The sequence below is a fragment of the Grampus griseus genome, assembly GCF_964374135.1.
Source record: "Grampus griseus genome assembly, chromosome: 17".
NCBI classification, from domain to species: Eukaryota; Metazoa; Chordata; class Mammalia; order Artiodactyla; family Delphinidae; genus Grampus; species Grampus griseus.
This window is the reverse complement of record NC_139011.1, coordinates 16,262,489-16,279,989: the sequence shown is the minus strand read 5'-3', so window position 1 is coordinate 16,279,989 and position 17,501 is coordinate 16,262,489. Positions and strand designations below refer to the sequence as shown.

Below are 17,501 nucleotides of genomic sequence, written 5' to 3'. Positions count from 1 at the left end.
CGGAGTTCCAATTCCAAAAGAGACCCGCCTCGCTTCCGAGGAACTTCCCTGCGAGCGCCGCAGGGGTGTGCATTTCTCGAAGTCTGAGAATCCCTGCGAAAGCTGGCCCGACAAGAGTTGAAGTCAGCTCCCGGGGCGTCTGTTTGTTTATTGGCTCTTAGGGGAAAAGTTTGAGGATGTTGAACCAACCTCAGACCTGGCGCAAGCGGAAATCTCAGAATCTCTCCAGCAAAAGTCATCTAATTTCGACTCGTTATATAAGTGAGGGGCTCTTTCTTACCCTCCCTACCCCAAGCCCTCTCATTACTATTCCAGGAGTTAAATGTGTCTCACTTAAAAAAAAATTTTTTTTTAAGTTATTATTATTTCTTTGAGTCCGAAGGCGGGAGAAAGCAGGCAGAGCCGGGGGCGCGCGGCAGCCCCACCCTCGCGCTGCCCCTTGGGCTGCGGCAGGAACGCGGGATCCCGGGTGCCGCCGGTTCAGGGCGAGCAGCCGAGCCCCGCGGTCCCTCCGTCCGCCACTCCACGTGGTCAAGATCAACAGTTTGTTGAGCTCATCAGTGACACCTTGAACTTTTCATAAAGAAAATGGGTATTGCAGCGGGAGGGTTCGGCCGCGGCCGCCGCGCCGGGTCCTGCTTAATATTCAATGATCTCTCTCGCGCCTCCCCCTCCGCCCCTCGCAGAAATTCCACCGAGTCCGTTACTGGGCTCAGACTTTTAAGTTAATTTACTGCCCTCCCCCCAACCTTGGCTAGTAACCAGCGTCTTTAGGGCTAGCTTCCCCCCCGGCTCCCGCCTGAAAATGACATTTCGCCGGCGTCTCCGGAGGGGGCTGAATTTCACTTTGTAACTTTCTGCGGAACCCGAGCCCGGGTGGCAGCTCGGGTGGTGGTATCGTATGCAAATACGCATGCTGACGTTACAGATCATGTGGGTTTTGGCGTAGATTCCCCACTGATCGAGACATTTTTTTCCCCTTTTTTTTCCTTCTTTTTTTTTTTTTTTTTTTCCTTTCTTTCTAAAAATTTTGGCCACTGTTCTCCGAACGGGGGCTTCTTCTGTCTGTCTGTCTGGCAGGCTGGCTTTCCCCCTCTTTCCCACGGAGCCCGAGCCGGGCGCCCGGTGGGGAGTGGGGAGTAGGTGGGGGGAGCCAGCAGAGTTCCATTTTGGAACGCCCGTGCAGCGTCTCCGCGTTCCCAGCCCGGGTCTCCGCGTTCCCAGCCCCGGCGCAGGTAAGAAACTTCGCCCCGGCGCGGAGCACCCCCCGCCCGGCGCCGCCGGCCCCAAGCCCCGCACGCCGGGCACCGGCCACTCCAGCCCAACTTTCCCACCGCTGCCGCAGCCGCCGCCGCGGCTCCCGAAAACGTGTTGTTAATGGGACTTGGCCGGGTTTGCGATTGGAAGGGGGGGGGGGCGGGAGGGAGGGTGCAGGCTCTTTTTGCGGGTAGGAGGAGATCAGAGGATCCAGAGGTGGGGGAGATTTTTTTTAAAGAGTTTTGATTACAAGTTTGGATCAATGGGAGGCAGACCGAGAAGGAGGAGGAGGAGGAAAAACATGTCTACGTTTCCCTATGTCGACATAAGCCACAAAAAAATATGGCGTCCGCTTTCGACAGGGCGTTACGTAGACCCGACTCTGTTTTTATTTATTTATTTCGTGGCCGGCTCCCTCCCTTCTTGGCCAAACTGCGGCGCTTTGTGCGAACGGGGCCGGTCCCGCGGGGACTCCACCGGGACGTGGCCCCGGCTCCGCGGGGTTTGGCAGGCGGGGGGCTGCGTGTGTGTGCTCCCCTCCCTCCCCCGCTCTCCCCTCTTCTCCCCTCTCCCGGTGACGATTCGCCGTAATGTGGTGGCAGGAAGCATGACGCCGTGGGTTGAGGCTGCCTCTCCTCTCCGCGCTCCTGGTGGCTGCAGGCAGCAGGCGCGCGGCGCGGGCGGGCGGCCGCCCGAGCTACCTGCCGGGGGCCGGGCCGGAGTGCGTCGCTGTCCCCACGCCCCGCTCAGGTGCCGGGAAACCCGCGTGGGGAGGGGCGGCGGGGGACCCTGGGGACCCCCGGGCCCGGCTGCCCGCCGCCCGCGGGCCCGCGCCCGCAGCCCGCCCAAGCCCACGATCGCCCCCCGGAACGGCAGCTGGCGCTTTTCGTCTGCCCCACGAGAGGTTCATCTTTGTTGGTGTTGCGGCTCCTTTGTGGCGTCCCCAGGACTTGGTATCTTCGCCTTTGCAAACTTGCCCCTTTCCCAGCCGCTTTGCAGGAGGCTGGAAAAGGAGCGGAAAGTTGGAAACCAGTGAGCATCACAGCACCGTCCCCTCGGCCTCGTCGCTGTGCGGAGCTCGGGAGGCGGCGGCGCACGACCGGGAGGAGGAGGGTGGTGTGTTAGGCTGCGGAGAAAACTTGCCGGGGAAGCCAAGTTGTGATTTGCTCAGGCTTCCACCTGATGGATCGGCTTCAAAGCCAGTGGGGTCTCTGCCTTCAGCTATTGCCGCGATGGCCTTTTGTTTGTCTGGGAGGTGAGGGAGGAGGAAGGTGAGGAAATAATGACTTTCCCTGGACCCCTCCCCTTTGAAAGTGTCGCTGCCCAGCTTGGGCCCCAGGGATCTCCAAGTCTCTTCGGGCCCTAGAGTTCTGACCTACCTGCTCCCTGATGATCGCCTTCTGCCTCTAAGTTAGCAGCTCCCCGAGTCTGAGGCAGGCCCAGCTGGGCAGGATTTGGGGAGCGGGCATCCCTCCCCTTCATCCCTTGGGTCGCTCAGACCTCCCACAGTTACCCTCTTAAAACACACACATACACACACACACACACACTCACACACACTCTCCTTTATGTAGAGCAGAAATTAATGCCTGTTGAAGTGAGAGAGTGAGGTTCAGAGAGCTCTTCAAGGTTTCCGTCAAAAGGGGATTTTCTATTTATGAGGGCAGTTAAAGAACTTGAGTCCCGGGGCAGTGATGTCAAAAAGCATTTGGATGACAACCAAGTGGAATAAATATCTTGTAAAATGGCACGTTTAATGGTAAAAATAGATTAATGGAGCCGCCAAGTGCTTGAATGGGGCTAACATAACGGTTTCAGTTTAAAGGGAAAGTTATATCAAGCTGTATACACATCTTCTTTTAAGGCCAAAGGCGGGAAATCTACAAGTAAGATTGAAATGCATCACCGACAATGACTGGATCCGCGATCTGTGGGAATATCATTGCCGTTTAAACACTCTGCTTTGCGATTGTTCTCATGTGCACGCGTACCTTGCGGCCAGGTTTGGTGTCAACTAAGGATCCACTTGAAGTTAACAGCTTTTAAGGGGAAAATTTGGAGGCCAACGTTCTGGGGTAAATCGGATATATTAGCTAATCCCCGTTTAAAGGGAAAAAATCAAAATGCCACAAATGTTCGTTGGCACTCAAGAAAAGTATTCTCCCAATGTAAATGCAGTGTACCTTGACATGCCAAAAGGTGACCCCACCCCAAGCGTCCCATCCACACCAGGACCATTGATTCAGTGGGATGCCATGCATTTGACAAAAACAATAATGACGGTGTTTGATGACAATGGCTGACACTGTTTCAGTATGCCGGGCATAATGCTGTATATTTTACATGCTTTATCATTTAATTCTCACCGTAACCCTATGAGATAAATACTATTATTATCCCAAGCTTAGTGGGGAAGAAACTTAAGCTCAGAGAGGTGAAACAAACTGACCCAAAGCCGCATGGCAAAAATCAAATGCCATGTTTGAAGCCAAGCCTTACAACACTCCAGTATAGCAGCTCCCCAGATATGGGAAGTTGTAGTTAGAATGAAAAGCGAAGGCAGAAAAGAGGGAACAGTGACCATGGCCCAGTGGTCCGAACTCAGGAATTTTCCTAGTTTTCATCTCTTAATTCATTCATTTAGCAGCTGTGTGTTGATTTATTTGTTCATTCCGCAACTGTAATATTCATCACACTAATAAAAGCCTAGAGTCATGAAGCAATTTTATATGCCAGAGACCATTCTAAGTGCTTAGGATTAAACTATTTTGTCTTCGTGACAACCCTGCGGGGTAAAGTACTGTCATCCTCTCCTTTTTATAGATGAGGAAACGGGCACGGAGAGGTCCTCTAACTTGCCCAAGACCAAACAGCTAGCGAGCAGATGCCAGACCCCAGAACACGCACACTCCACGTTTGCAGACAATGCACTGCTCCAGACGTTCTAGAGGTGCTGCTGAGATAGAACATCTATCTAACCTCGATGCAAAGCACTGCTCCAGACACTATGGAGACGTCAGTGAGACCAAGACCCCTTACCCGCTAGGAATTTGAGCAGCCAGCAGGCCAAATAAAGCAGGATTAAATAGGTACTAGAATTGAGAAAAGTAACTAGTGTGGAAGTACAATGAAGGGTGCAGTTCTTGTGTTCTGAGGGACCCATGGAGGATTTCCCAGAGGGGGTAGCATCAGAACTGACCCATGACTGAGGAAGAACAATGTCTGGCGGTGTGTTGGGTATCATTGAACTCACCTGTTAGCAACAGAAATCCTGCCCACCGGTGACTTAACCAGATGGGGGCTTATTTGTGTCAGACAACAAGAAAGTGGGTGGGACCATGCCTCAGCTGTACCACTGGGGACCCAGGCTCTGTCTTTCTACTCTGCCACCCGTAGAGTATAGGCCTTTGGCCCTAGGTCTGTCACCTCGTGGTAGGAAGGTGGCCACTGCATCTCCAGGCCTCACACCTGCACACTAGGAAAGGGGAAGTAGGATGAGTGAGGCACGAAGAGCATTTACCTAGTGTGGCTTTACTGTTACATTTGGAGAGGGACACCCCTCTCAGGAACTTCTGCCCTTAGCTCAACCAGAACTGTGCCACATGGCCACCCAACCCTACCGGGAAGGGGCAATGCCGTGTTTTTAGTTAGGCACATCACTGCCACGAGCAAACTGGGGTTCAGCATGTAAGGCAGAAGGGGTGAATGGAGAAACGGTTGTTGAGTTGGCAGATAAGGCGTTAGTGGCCTCAGATGAGAAGAGGAGGTTACTCCTGATGAAGTTAAAACCGCGTCCTGAGAGCTGTGTGTATTCTGGGGAGATGGAGAGGGGGATGCAGGGAAGGTTGTGCAAAGAGATGCCGCCACACTTGGGGATGGACGTAGAGGAGGTTGGCTGTTAATCTGTAGGTACTGGGGAGCCATGGCAGGCTTCTGAGGAGGGAGCGTCAGATGTTTGGAAGGTAAGACTGACAGCCGTGTGCCTTACGGAGATGAATCAGCTTGGTTCTTATTTGAACTAAAATGAGTTCTGGAAAGTTTCAGACCAGGGGACCAGTTCTGCCTTGGGGCAAAAAGAAGACAGCACACTAAGAAAGTGAGAGAGATTTTCTTTTAGGTCCTGCCAATAGGAATCCAAAATTAACCTGATGTCAGTCGGCTGTCACCAGGAAGTAACTAGCTCTCCTTGTGCAGTAACTCAGTGAGTGGAACTGGATACACTGGGAAGGGTACCAGTTTACTCCCCAGACGTGACGCTTGCTTTTTTCCTGACCCTCGGACTCCCCAGGCCCCACCTGCAACTCCACCACTCATCAGCAGAATAATTTTGGTCGTGACCCTTCAGTTTTGCTTTTAAAGGAGGGGATGCTATCAGAGGGCCTCCGGTCAGGTTCCCCACGCTGGATTCCTCCAGCAAGGACCAACACCCCTGATTCTCTGCTCAAGTAATAGCTTTATGATTTGGGGCTATTACATACCTCTTTAAACCTCAGTTTCCTCATCTCTAAAATGGAGATTCTTCCAGCAGCTGCCTTCTGGGTTGTTGTGAAGCTTAAGAAGAGATTTATAAAAGAGCTTAGCACAGCGCCTAACACGCGGATTATTCGCAGTGAACGTTACCTGTTATCACCATCATCTCCTCTGCCATCATAATCACTGCCGCCACCTCTAGGATGTGACTTTCTTCTCTCCTTGAGGTAATTAACATGCATGGATTCTTATCGTAGATTTCGAGACCCCAACTGTCCCCATCTCATTGCAATTCTCCTCCCTACCCCCCCTCCTCCATACACATATATGCTCATTTGTGGCAAGTCTGAGCAACTACTGACATGGAAATCTCTTCCTGAATATCACAGGGGGACCCTGGTGCAGTCTTCAGGTACTGTAATGTGCTGTGTCATGGTCAAATCCAGACAGCGCAGTTCTGAAAGGATGCTTAGCTGCTCACATACCCCTGTGGTAGACAATAAAGTGGGCATTGTTTTTGGCATTGACAAGGTAGTTTCATTTGTAGTTGAAAAAAAGAAAGTCCTCTGGATTCCTCGCCCCTACCCTACATCGAACAGGTTGGGATTTTAAGAGCATCCACCCCCAATCTGTTTCCTCTTCCTATGCTTGAAGTCATGCACTTAAGAGGGATTGATTGGCAATGGTGTGTGTGTGTGTGTGTGTGTGTGTGTGTGTGTGTGTGTGTGTCACACATATGCACATGTAACAAGCCCCCAAGGAGATAAACAGTCTTGGCAACGGTCCATCACGTTCCACCCAAACTTTAAAATGGAGTCAAAAAAAAGACCAGAGTCGGTTTTCTTGCTGACACCTCTCCTTACCCCCTGGTGAACAATTTACGTGTTAAGAGCCACAGTTCTGCATACTTTCTTCCTCTTTCTGCCCAGCTCCGGTCCCCTAGTGCTAGAAACACTTAGTAGAGATTAAATCGTATTACACAATGTTTCACTGCAACAGTATTTACCACATAAAACCTGCAGTGAATGAAACGCTTGTGCTCTTGATTCATGGGGGATCGATCTTAAGGAGTGTGACCCAGGCATTCACTGACTTCGGTTCTAAGAGGTTCAGAGTATATTTTAGGGGTGCACAGGCTTGCTTGGGATGGAAAAATGGGAAGCGTGTGCTGGGTTTACTGTCCTGGGTTTAAAGCCACTCTGGGTTCACCAGGCAGGGGGAAACCAGCCCAATCCTGCGAACCATTTGCCATCAAGCCCCAGGCAGGGAGTGGATTCCTGTGTCTCTGGGGCATTGGAGGGTGGCCGAACTGAATTAGCTCTTTCTCTGGGAGGGAATCCTCCCTGTCGGGGGCCCAGAACAGACTCTGTGGGAGAAAGAAGGAGCCTGCTGTCAGGAAGGGTAGAGAGAAAAAGATGAATGAGATCTTCTGGGCTGGTTGGATGCCTGCAGCTGCAGCTTCTGGGCTCCAAAACATCTGCAGAAAACCAAGGAAGGACCAGAATCTACACGGAGGAGGCCGCATGCGCGCACGCATGGGCTGGGCCAACGTGACGGTTTAAATCAGTGTCGCAGAAAGCCTCAAGGAAAACACTCCTCAGCAGGGCTGACATTTGTGTCCCCCCCCGACCGCCATCTCCGCCCTGCCACAGACCCCAGCCTTGTCCACTCTGGCTGATGAGGTGGAATGAATACAGATCTCCCTGCACACCCAGACACACCACAAACACAGTGCCGCCATCCTCGGGGCAGCAACAACTTCCAACAACTGGGCACCTACCTTGTGCCAGGCGCCCTGCCGAATGCTTGCTCTCCACTGCGTCCTTCAGTGTGACCCTGAGGAACACATTGAGAGCCGTGGCGGGGCCCCTTGTTAAAGACAGGAGGCCACAGCTCAGAGCGCCCAGATGCTTGCTCAAGGTCACAGAGAGAAGGTCGCCAAGATTCGAACTCACATCAGTCTGATTCTAAAGCCGACGCCCTTGGTCATCGCCAGGTCTTTCTGAAGTGTTCTGGAGGCCAGCTCCACCCCAGCCTGGAAGAATAATGGCGGGAGAAGGGACACTTTTAGAATGAGCTTCTGGACAGTCTGACAGCTTTTCTGCTAAAGGAGTGTAGGGGTGAGTGCACACAGGCTTGCGTGCGTGTGTTCGTGCCTTTAGTCAAAACAGATCTGTGCCTGTTATCCTTAGCCCCCACACCCCACCCCCAAGACAGCCTCTATCAGTGTCTCTACCAGAACATTCTCTAGGGAGCACGGCACCCTCTCCACCCTCTCCTCCCTGGCTCCAGCGAGAAAAGGAATCCCAGTGGGCTGAAAGCTGCAGAGTTGGAGACGGTGGGAGGAGAAGCTGGGTGCTACTTTCCGGACGCTGAACAGCCATGCCAGCCAGTGGGGGAAGCAGGTAGAGAGAGCAGGCATTGGGAGGGAGGAGAATGGCTGCGTCGCTGTCTTTATACAATAAAAGAGGATCATTGTTAACTGGGAGCCCTTGAATCGTTACACGTCTGCCCGTGCTTCTCTCCAGCTGCAGGGCCATTTAGTTAAATAGCACACAGAAAACTCCTTTCAGCTGGCATTACTTTTCCCGCTGTTTTCAAAATATGAGACTGGGCCGAACTGCTCGAACGGAAAAGCCATCTCAGGCTCCCTTAGCCCCTGTGTGTACCCGGAGCCCCCACAGAACCTCCCTGGCCTGTGCAGGAGGACTTTTAGAAACTATTTTGCTTTGCATGGCACTCTTGTCTTTTTGGAAACAGCACCTTTAAGGTACTTGTACCCAGCCTGGTCAGAGCTGGATGTCACGGCCAAAGTGTTTAGGGTGGGTGGTGGCCCCGAGGGGGTAAGGAAAGGCCAGAATGACAGGGGCTGGAGGAGGGGAGATATGGACTCACAGCTGGAAGCTGGAAGAAGAGACTGCCCCACCACCCCCCGGCCAAGAAATCGAGGGGAAGGGATGCTGGTGGCTCCAGGCAGGAGCGGAGAGGAACAGAGCCTCACCTAACCTGCCCTAACGGAGTGCCAAGATCGCGTTATCCTGTAGAACGGCCTGGAATTTAATTGATTCTGAGCAGGCAGTGAATTTCTACCAGAGCCACACAGCTCAGGAGAGCTGGAAGACTTCACGTTGTTTCCAAGAGCAAAGGTTCCTGGGCCCACGGAGCCGAAGGGTAGAAACGGTCTGGATCACTGGTGGGTTAATGGTAGACCCTCCGAAGACAGAGGGCAGGAGTCGACACTGAAATGGGACATGGCCTGACTCCGGCACTTTTAGAAATGGGATTTATGGGTCTCCAGGTAGAAAGTCTAATGTCCTCTGGCATCCCCGGAGGGGGACGATGGGGGGATGAGAATAATAGCATTATTATCAATTATTATTAATTATAATAATTATTAATTGATTATTAATGGTGCATTAATAGGCTCAAGGAGTGTTCTAGCAGGAAGAAAGTTGAGGGATCGCCTCATCAAGCTTAGGGGAACTGAGGCTCAGAGCAATAAGGGAATTGGCCTCAGGTTACAGGATCGTATGGCAGTGTATGGCTTTCCCTCTTCTGTACAATCTAACTCAAGGCCCTCTGTCTCCTTCGGACTCCCCTGACCAGCCAGCCCCATCACAGTACCTTCCCTCCCCCCTTCTGTTTTTCTGTCCAATCAGCACACACTCACTGAGCACCTACCAGAGGAAGAAAAGAACGTCCCTGCTCTCAGGAAGTTCACGGTCATTTGGCGCTTAGCTTTCTGACATCACAGGCGCAAAGCTGAGTGCCTTTTGTGGGTTAGCTCACAGCGCTTCTAGGAGCTATGAGGACTCTGTTATCCCAATTTCACAGATGAAGAAGCACAGAGTGGGGAAGCCCTTTGTCCAAGGTCTCTGCAAGTCAGGCAATCCTACACCACACCTGATGCTCCTAAGGCAGGGGCACATGCAGCTTCTCCTACCCTCTGCACCTGCAGCTCCAGCGAGAGGGCTGGGGCCCCTCCCCCACTGATTAGCGCAGAGGGCGGAGTCACCAGCCGGCACTGAGGATGACACAAGGATGGGTGTGCATTCAGGGCCTGACAAAGGGCCTTCTTATGCGTGGGGGGTTTTCCCAAGGTATTGAATGTCAACTGTGTGTAGGCCCCACACACCCTTAACACCATAGCCCAGGTCATTTGTGTGGCAATCCTGCTAAGCAGATAGTGGGAAGGGCAGAGCCGGAACTCCAGCACAGGTCTGTGCAATCCCAGACCGGATCAGTTTTAGCCACATCAGGCAGGCATGCCTCAGCTAGAAGTCGCTGATTGGGGAGTCCTGTGTGGGCCGGGACAGGTCACTTAGGGACACAGAATCACAGGTGGCAGCCCAGTTTAGTTTCCCAAAGGTCTCCATAAAACTAAAGGAACTATGAGGCACTTTAGGCAACTTTCAGTTGAGCAACAGATACTTATTTGAGTATAATAAGAAGTCCCAAGTGCCAGGCCCTGTGCATCTCTGTAGCATAGATATTAGCATTAGTCACAATTTAAAAAAATAGCTTGAGAAGCAACTTACATACCTTCAAATGCACCCATTTAAAGTGTACAGTTAACTTTCTGTATATTTACAGAGGTATGTATTCATCACCACAGTCTAATTTCAGAACATTCCCATCACCCCAGAAAGAGGTCCTGTGCCCGTTGACAGTCACTCTCCATCCCCATCTCCCACCCTCTCTCCCACAGCCCTCGGCAACAACGGATTAGACTCTCTGTCTTTATATATTCGCCTTTACTGACGTTTCCTGTGGAAGGAATTGTATAACATGGGGTCTTTCATGTGCTTCTTCCACTTGGCATGTTTTTGATGTTCATCCATGTTATAGCATGCATCAGTACTTCATTGTTTCATGGCTAGTAATATTCCATCGTATGGCTAGACCACACGTATTAGTGTGCTGGGGCTGCCGTAGCCACATACCGCAGACTGGGTGGCTTAAAGAACAGACGTCTCACAGTTTTGGAGGCTGGAAGTCCAGATTCAACATGTCTGCAGGTTTGATTGCTGTTGAGGTCTCTCTCCTTGGCTTGGAGAAGGCCACCTTCTTACTGTGTCCTCAAATGGTCTTTTCTCTGTGTACGTGCCTCCCTGGTGTCTCTTCTTGTGTTCAGTTTCCTCTTCTTGTAAGGATACCAGTCGGATTGGACTAGGGTCCACCCTAACAGCTTCATTTTTGCTTAATCACCTCCTTAAAGGCCTTGACTCCAGATACAGTCACATTCTGGGGTTAGGGCTTCAACAAAAGAATTTGGGCAGGACACAATTCATATCATACCACAGTGGTGTCATGGGCTGTTTTGTTTATCCATTGACCTGCTGATGGGCAATTGGGTTGTTTCTACGTCTTAGCCATTGTAATAATGCTGCTGTGAACATTCGTGTGCAGTCTCTGTGTGGACATGTGTTTTCATCTCTTAGGGAGATTTCTAGGAGTGGAATTGCTGGGTTTTGTGTTTAACTTTTTGAGACACTTCCAAACTGTTCTCCTGGCTGTTTCCACTTTACATTCCCACCAGCAGCGTATGGGGATTCTGATTCCTCCATATCTTCGCCAACCCTTGGCATTGTCATAAGGTCCATTTTCCGGGTGAGGAAACTGAGGCACTGAACGAGGAAGGTCAGTCACAGGGTTAGAGAGCAGAGGAGCAGGCTTCACACACACACACACCAGTTTGACCAGCTCCCTACCCGGGTCCAGGACCGGTTAGCAAGTGAGGCACCCAGTGTGTGAAACCTAAGACAGTGTTTGCTCTCAAGGTCAGCAAGTGCAGGCTTGGCACCTGAGAGAGAGTAACAGCGCCTCCTTAAATTTCACATCCTGGGTGCCTAGTTTGCCCCTTACCTCACCCTTGCCCTGGCCCTGCAGCCACCCTGCTCCTTGTGTGTAGGGCACTGTGCTCCGTGTTGGGGGGATGGGAGCGAGGGTGGGGACAGAAAATCAAGCCACCACCCCTTCCCCGGAGGGGCCCTCAGTCTGGCTGGAGAATGTGTGCATTTGCAACCACACACAGCGAGCCTAGCTGGACCTGCAGAGGCAGAATCCCTGCTCACAGGGCTGCTGTGCAGATTTCAGGGAACCCGAATACCTGTGAGGAACTTAGCACAGCGCCCAACACCCAGGCAGTGCCTCAGAAGTGCTGACTGGCACTAGCCTCGGACCTGTGTGTCATGAGGCTGCCTCTGAGTCACGGGAGTTTGAGGGATGTCCTGATGCTTTGGATCTGTGACTGGGAGCCTCATCCCCACCCCACAGAAGAGCCGTCACCCAGTGACCAAGCAGTGGCCAGAGATGAAGGAAACTGGCCATCTGCGCCCTCCTCAGACCTGCTGAGCCTGTCCTGGGAATGGTGGGTCCGTCCACAGAGCCCAACACTAGCTCTCCTTCAACTCACGGGTGTCCCCGGTCGGGCTGTAGACACTCCAGGTCTGGCTCTGTTACCTCCAAAGCCAGAGTGCAATTCCTGTGCTCCCAGACTGAGAAAAGACCTAGTGGATAATACTGGTGGGGGTCAAGGTGAGCCAGGGAAGGAATGGCCTTGGGTCCTTTGTGCTGAGTTGACAGTCCCCTGGTTTTCCCCAGCTGGGTGAAGGGGCTCTGTTGGTGGCCTGGGTTGTAGACACCTCAGCCTGCTGGTCTTTCAGGGTTGGAGAGGGTGGCACTGATTGATCCTGGGAGGAGATTTGGGGAATCAATTTCAAGATGTCTGGGTACAGAAGACGTTTCAGTTACAAAAATGATAGAAATGATCCTCGGCTTGGTCAGAGGCCACGTAGATTCTGTACGTGGCTTAAAGTGGACCCACCTCTCTTAATAACTGAAGCTCAGTGGTCTTGCCTCAGGGGAAGGCGGCTTGCTGGCAGAACCACAGGACCGAAGGCATTCAGACCTCCCGGCTGGTGCCCTCCCCAGCCCTGTGCACACACTGTGCCTGCCACACACCTGCTGGCACACTGAGCACGGGCAGTCCGTGCTGTAGGGTCACCGTGTGCCTCACCGGTGGCCTCAGGTGTGTTCTGACACCATGACAAGACCTCAGACTTGCGGGACATGAGGGCTTTACACTTTAACCCACACACACCCCACCTCAGCCCCTGCCACCTGAACCCCTAGCTCTGGCTGAGTGGTGGCTCAATAAATCATTGTTTAATTGATAAACAGAATCGAATAAAAGAGAATCTGTGTGTGTTGAAATAGGAAGAGGGAATCATGACGGGCCTCACTACCCAGAAGTGAACAGGAACTCTTCCAGAGTTGATTTTTTTGCATCTGTTTTTTTCAATAAGAGGGGGATGGATGAAGTTATCAGAAGGAATATATGTCGTGGCATCTGTCACTATTCTCTCCCTGCCTCCACGCCACTGACGTGTGGTTCTAAAATACGAAATCTGATCATGCCCAGGAGTCATAAACCCAAATGCTTTTAGGGGCCTTGCATGTAGCAGAAACAAGTAAAGGGGTCAAGTGTAGGACATTAGGGAGTGGTAGGGAGTGGGTCAAAGGAGAAAGCATATGTCCAGTCTAAAGCACCCAAGATCAAAAAATTTTAAGTGAGCTTTCCTGTCCATTCCAAGGACTGCTGCTTAGTAACTTCTAACCCACAGAATCAAGTCCAGATTCCTGAGCCTGGCATGGCCGCTCTTTGAGAGCCGACCTCTACCTACCAGACGTATTTTGCCATAACCTCTTCCTCTGCTCTGCCACGTGTCCCACACTTCAGCCATTCAAGGCTGACCCCTAAACCCCACATGTGCCATCCTCTCTCCCTTTTCTTTCCTTTTCCACACGTAGGTCCTTCTCCCCGGAAGACTCATCCTCCAGACTTAGCAAAATCTACTCATTCCTGCTAGAGAGATACTGCTCTCCCCTCCGAGAGGCTAGTATGCCATGGAAATAACCACTTAGAAATCTTAGCACACGGATTTTGATCTGTTTGCACATCTGTCTCTGTGAAAAGCTGTGGACCACCCCTGCGCTCCAAGGGAGACTGTCCTCTTTGTCTTCGTGTTCCCAGCACCCTCCCAGGGCTGGCCCACTGAGTAGGTTCAAAATGAGCGTCTCTCTCGAGTGACTGGATGGTTCTACAAATGAGTAAATGATTCTTTCTCCAGAGCCTGTTTGGGAGCCTGTGTTCTGGGTCAGCACGAGGTAGTTAAATAGGAGCTGCTGCCCGCTGCTGCCCCTGGTGGCTGGTCCTTGCCAGTGCCTGGAAGGACAGTCACTGGACCATTTCGTCACAGGAAGCCAGCAAGGAGGCTTCCGTCCCACGCTGCCTTTGTCCCAGGGTTGGGGCCTCTGGGCCAGATTCTGCTGATCTGCCTGCCTCCCTGGCTCAGCTCCACTACCTTGTCTGGACATCTGGTCTCTGTGTGCATCCTGGGTCTACTTCCTCCCTCTGACTTGGCTGTAGCCTCTGTTTCTTTCCGGGAACACTGGGTCCACCTTCCTGTGTGGCACCCAGAGCAATATCACAGGTGGCATTGCAGAATCTTTCTACCAATTCCAATGGTAAATTTTTTTTTTTTTTTGGCCAGGTCTGAACTTGAGACCAAACTCTAAAGGTGGTAGGAAAGAAGGACACACGTTGATTGAGTGCCTGATGCATGCCAACCATTGAACCAAGCATACTGTATTCTCTACCTTGTCTTATTTTATTTCATTCCCCGAACAACCCCAGTTGGTAGAAATTTTTATACCCATTCTACATATGAGGAAATTGAGGCTTTATGAAATTAACTGGATTTAAAGGCAGGCCCAAGTGACATCAGAGCCCAAGTACTTGCCACATTGCAGAGCTGGCATGTAAGTTAAAGGTTATTAAAACTCTGTGTTAAGTGCTTTAGTGAGTGGGATACAGAGTTTACTATTTTGATGTAAAAGGTTGCATGGCTAGAATGAGTAACAAAGGTATCTTTTCTCTTGCCCTTAGAAGGTGCTTCCTGGCACTAATACAGCTTCTTATTCTCAAGATACTTGTCCTCTTACAGTTTTGGCGCCAAATACTTTTCCTCTGGGGCGGAAAGAAAAAAAAAACTTGTCACAAGAGAGATGGCCAATTGACTATGAGATTACAATCGTGTGTGTGTGTGTGTGTGTGTGTGTGTGTGTGTGTGTGTGGAATAGAGAATAACTGGCTATTCTGTGACAAACATGCATAAACCCTCTGGAACAGGCACTGAATAAGATGTATGAGTAGTCAGCTTAGGCTAAGCTATGATGCAGTGACAAGTAAACCCTGATATCCTAGTGGCTTAACCAAGCAAGGATTATTTCTTACTTTCATGAAATTCACTGAAGGACAAGAGCTCTTCAAGGTAGCTATGACTTAAGGATCCAGGCAGGCTAAATTTTTTTTTAATATTTATTTATTTATTTGGTTGCACCGGGTCTTAGTTGTGTCTTGCGGGCTCCTTAGTTGTGGCATGTGAACTCTTAGTTGTGGCATGCATACGGGATCTAGTTCCCCGACCAGGGATAGAACCCGGGCCCCCTGCACTGGGATCGCAGAGTCTTATCCACTGCTCCACCAGGGAAGTCCCCAGGCTAAACTTTTTAGCCACGTCATTTCAAAGAATCGGCTTTCAGGCTGCTAAAGAGGAAAACAAAATCAAAGGGTCACATACACACTCTTTAAACATGTCACTTCTGCTCACATGACCCAGCCGAACGGCAAGGAGCCTGGAAAAACGTGGTGGAGCACGTGGATGTCTGTCGAGTAGGACATGTCTCTGTATCCAGCCACATCCTGGACTGACGGACTGTGCTGCTTCTCGGCCTCGCTGAGTCTCAGGGAGTGAAGAGGACCAGTGGCAAAGCCCAGGTCTGAACAAAACTTCCCGCCACTTAGTCCAGCGTCACTTTTTGCTCTAAGGACAGTGTCCAGTTGTCCTGCCCAGTGGTATGTGGGGAAGTGGTCCTGAGGATCCGAAAGACCATCAAATGTGCAAGTTAATTTTTTGCAGCATATTCACCTTTCTTACATTTTGTAGAGTACCATTCCAGTTTGGTCCTGCCTCGAGCATCCGTAAAGGAAATTAAAATTTTATGAGGCCCTAATCACTGCCAAGCACGAACGATGCTGAGCACAGGAGTAACTCTAATGGCTGGTATTGACCACAAGCAAGTGTGCACTGTGCCAGGTGGAGTCTCAGCACTAGTGGATTCATTTATATATTCCACCCACCTGCCCTCGGAGGGCCTGACCGTTCCTTTCCTCCTGGGAGAGGCCTGATTATTTGCATGTAATACATGAGGAAACTGAGGCTCAGCGAGGTGAAGGAACACAGCTAGGAAGGGGCAGAGCTCGGCTTCCCTGGCAGGTCTAGCTGATTCTAAACCCAACACTTGATTTGTGAGGTTGGGAGTAGGTAGGGGATGCAGAAAAGGCCAGGGATTAAATACTAGTGCCATTAAGGTAAGTAGTTGAAAGGTTTTTGTGGATTCAGCTATGCCTATACGTTCCGGGGGTGGGGGGAGTGTCAGAAGTGTTCTGAGTGTTGGACACTTTGTTGATTCATACAAGAAGTGTTCCACCTCCTACTACAGGCACCCTGCTAAATGCTACAGTGGTGAACAAGATGCTGCTTCAGTCTAGATATGTTTCTTTCTCTATGGAACTTTCTACATTTTTTAAATGACCTTGCAAAGTAACTTAAGAACCTTGATCCCAGCACCCTGCCCAGGAATGGTCCTGTGTTTGAATCGTAACTCTGAAAACATTGCACGTGGCCCCTGAGCTCTACTCGGAAAATAAGGACCCTCTTCAACCAATGTATCCCATAATTAACCAGCCAAGCGTTTGTTGGTTATCACCTTTGCATAGTTCCTGTCTTGAACAGTCAGCCAACCAATATTATTGTCAACCTCCAAGATCACCTAGTCCAACCCTCTGAGGTTTTATAGGAGAGGAAACCCAGGCTCTCCCTGGGGCGTGAAAGGCCCAAGGCCCCTCTGCTACTATAAAAGGTTTCAATATCTAAGCTGGCTCCAGGACAACAAACTGCATCAATGGTGCAGAAAGTGCGCCTCTCTCCTCTACACTTACGTTCGGGAATGTTAAGGATGCAGTGTTTTGGGAATTCCCTGGCGGTCTAGTGGTTAGGGCACCGCGCTTCCACTGTAGCAGGCACAGGTCGTATCCCAGGTTCTATCCCTGGTCGGGGAACTAAAACCGTGCATGACCTGCGGTGCAGCCAAAGAAAAAAAGGATACAGTGTTTCACCTCTCTAAGCTCTTAACACCTTGCCCGTATGCCTTTCCACCCCCGCAGAGCGCCCAGGGCAGGAGAGCTGACAAGTCCTTCTCCCCACCCAACTCCTAGGTTTTGGGGGGGAATGGGGAGGTGGTGAAGGCTGCAGCCAGCCTTCCCTCCATCACAGAAGGTAAAGGACACACACGATGTCAAGTTACTAGCAATGGGAACCGGGCTAGAGCCCTGTGCTTTTCGCTTGGGCTTCACTATTTTCTTGTTTGATTTGCAGTATTAGAATTGCATGCCAAGTTCTCTGACCAAGCTAATCATTTCATACTGGGGGATGGGGGGTACAGGTGGAAGAGATATAAATCCAAAGAAGTCTATTAAATATCATTTTGGTGAACTTCACATATTGTAGCTGGTTTGGTGCCCAGAATATACTGGTATGACTTGATTATCTCCATGAAGTAGAGGCCTTGGTTGTGGTGGTGCTGGTCATCGAGGAGGGAGCAGGCCAGTGCCCAGTCTTTCTGATTATGAGAAACTCTCAGTCTCAGTG

The 17,501-nt window shown here is 51.0% G+C and overlaps 1 protein-coding gene across 1 annotated transcript in view; it reads left to right on the top strand.

The window, feature by feature from the left end:
• The first annotated feature begins 872 nt into the window (after positions 1–872).
• The window catches only part of ZHX2 (zinc fingers and homeoboxes 2), a 173,004-nt gene continuing 156,375 nt past the window's right edge, over positions 873–17,501 (top strand). The window contains exon 1 of the mRNA XM_082674929.1: positions 873–1,235. The gene's annotated coding sequence lies outside the window, so the exon portion shown is untranslated. The remainder of the gene's footprint in view (positions 1,236–17,501) is intronic.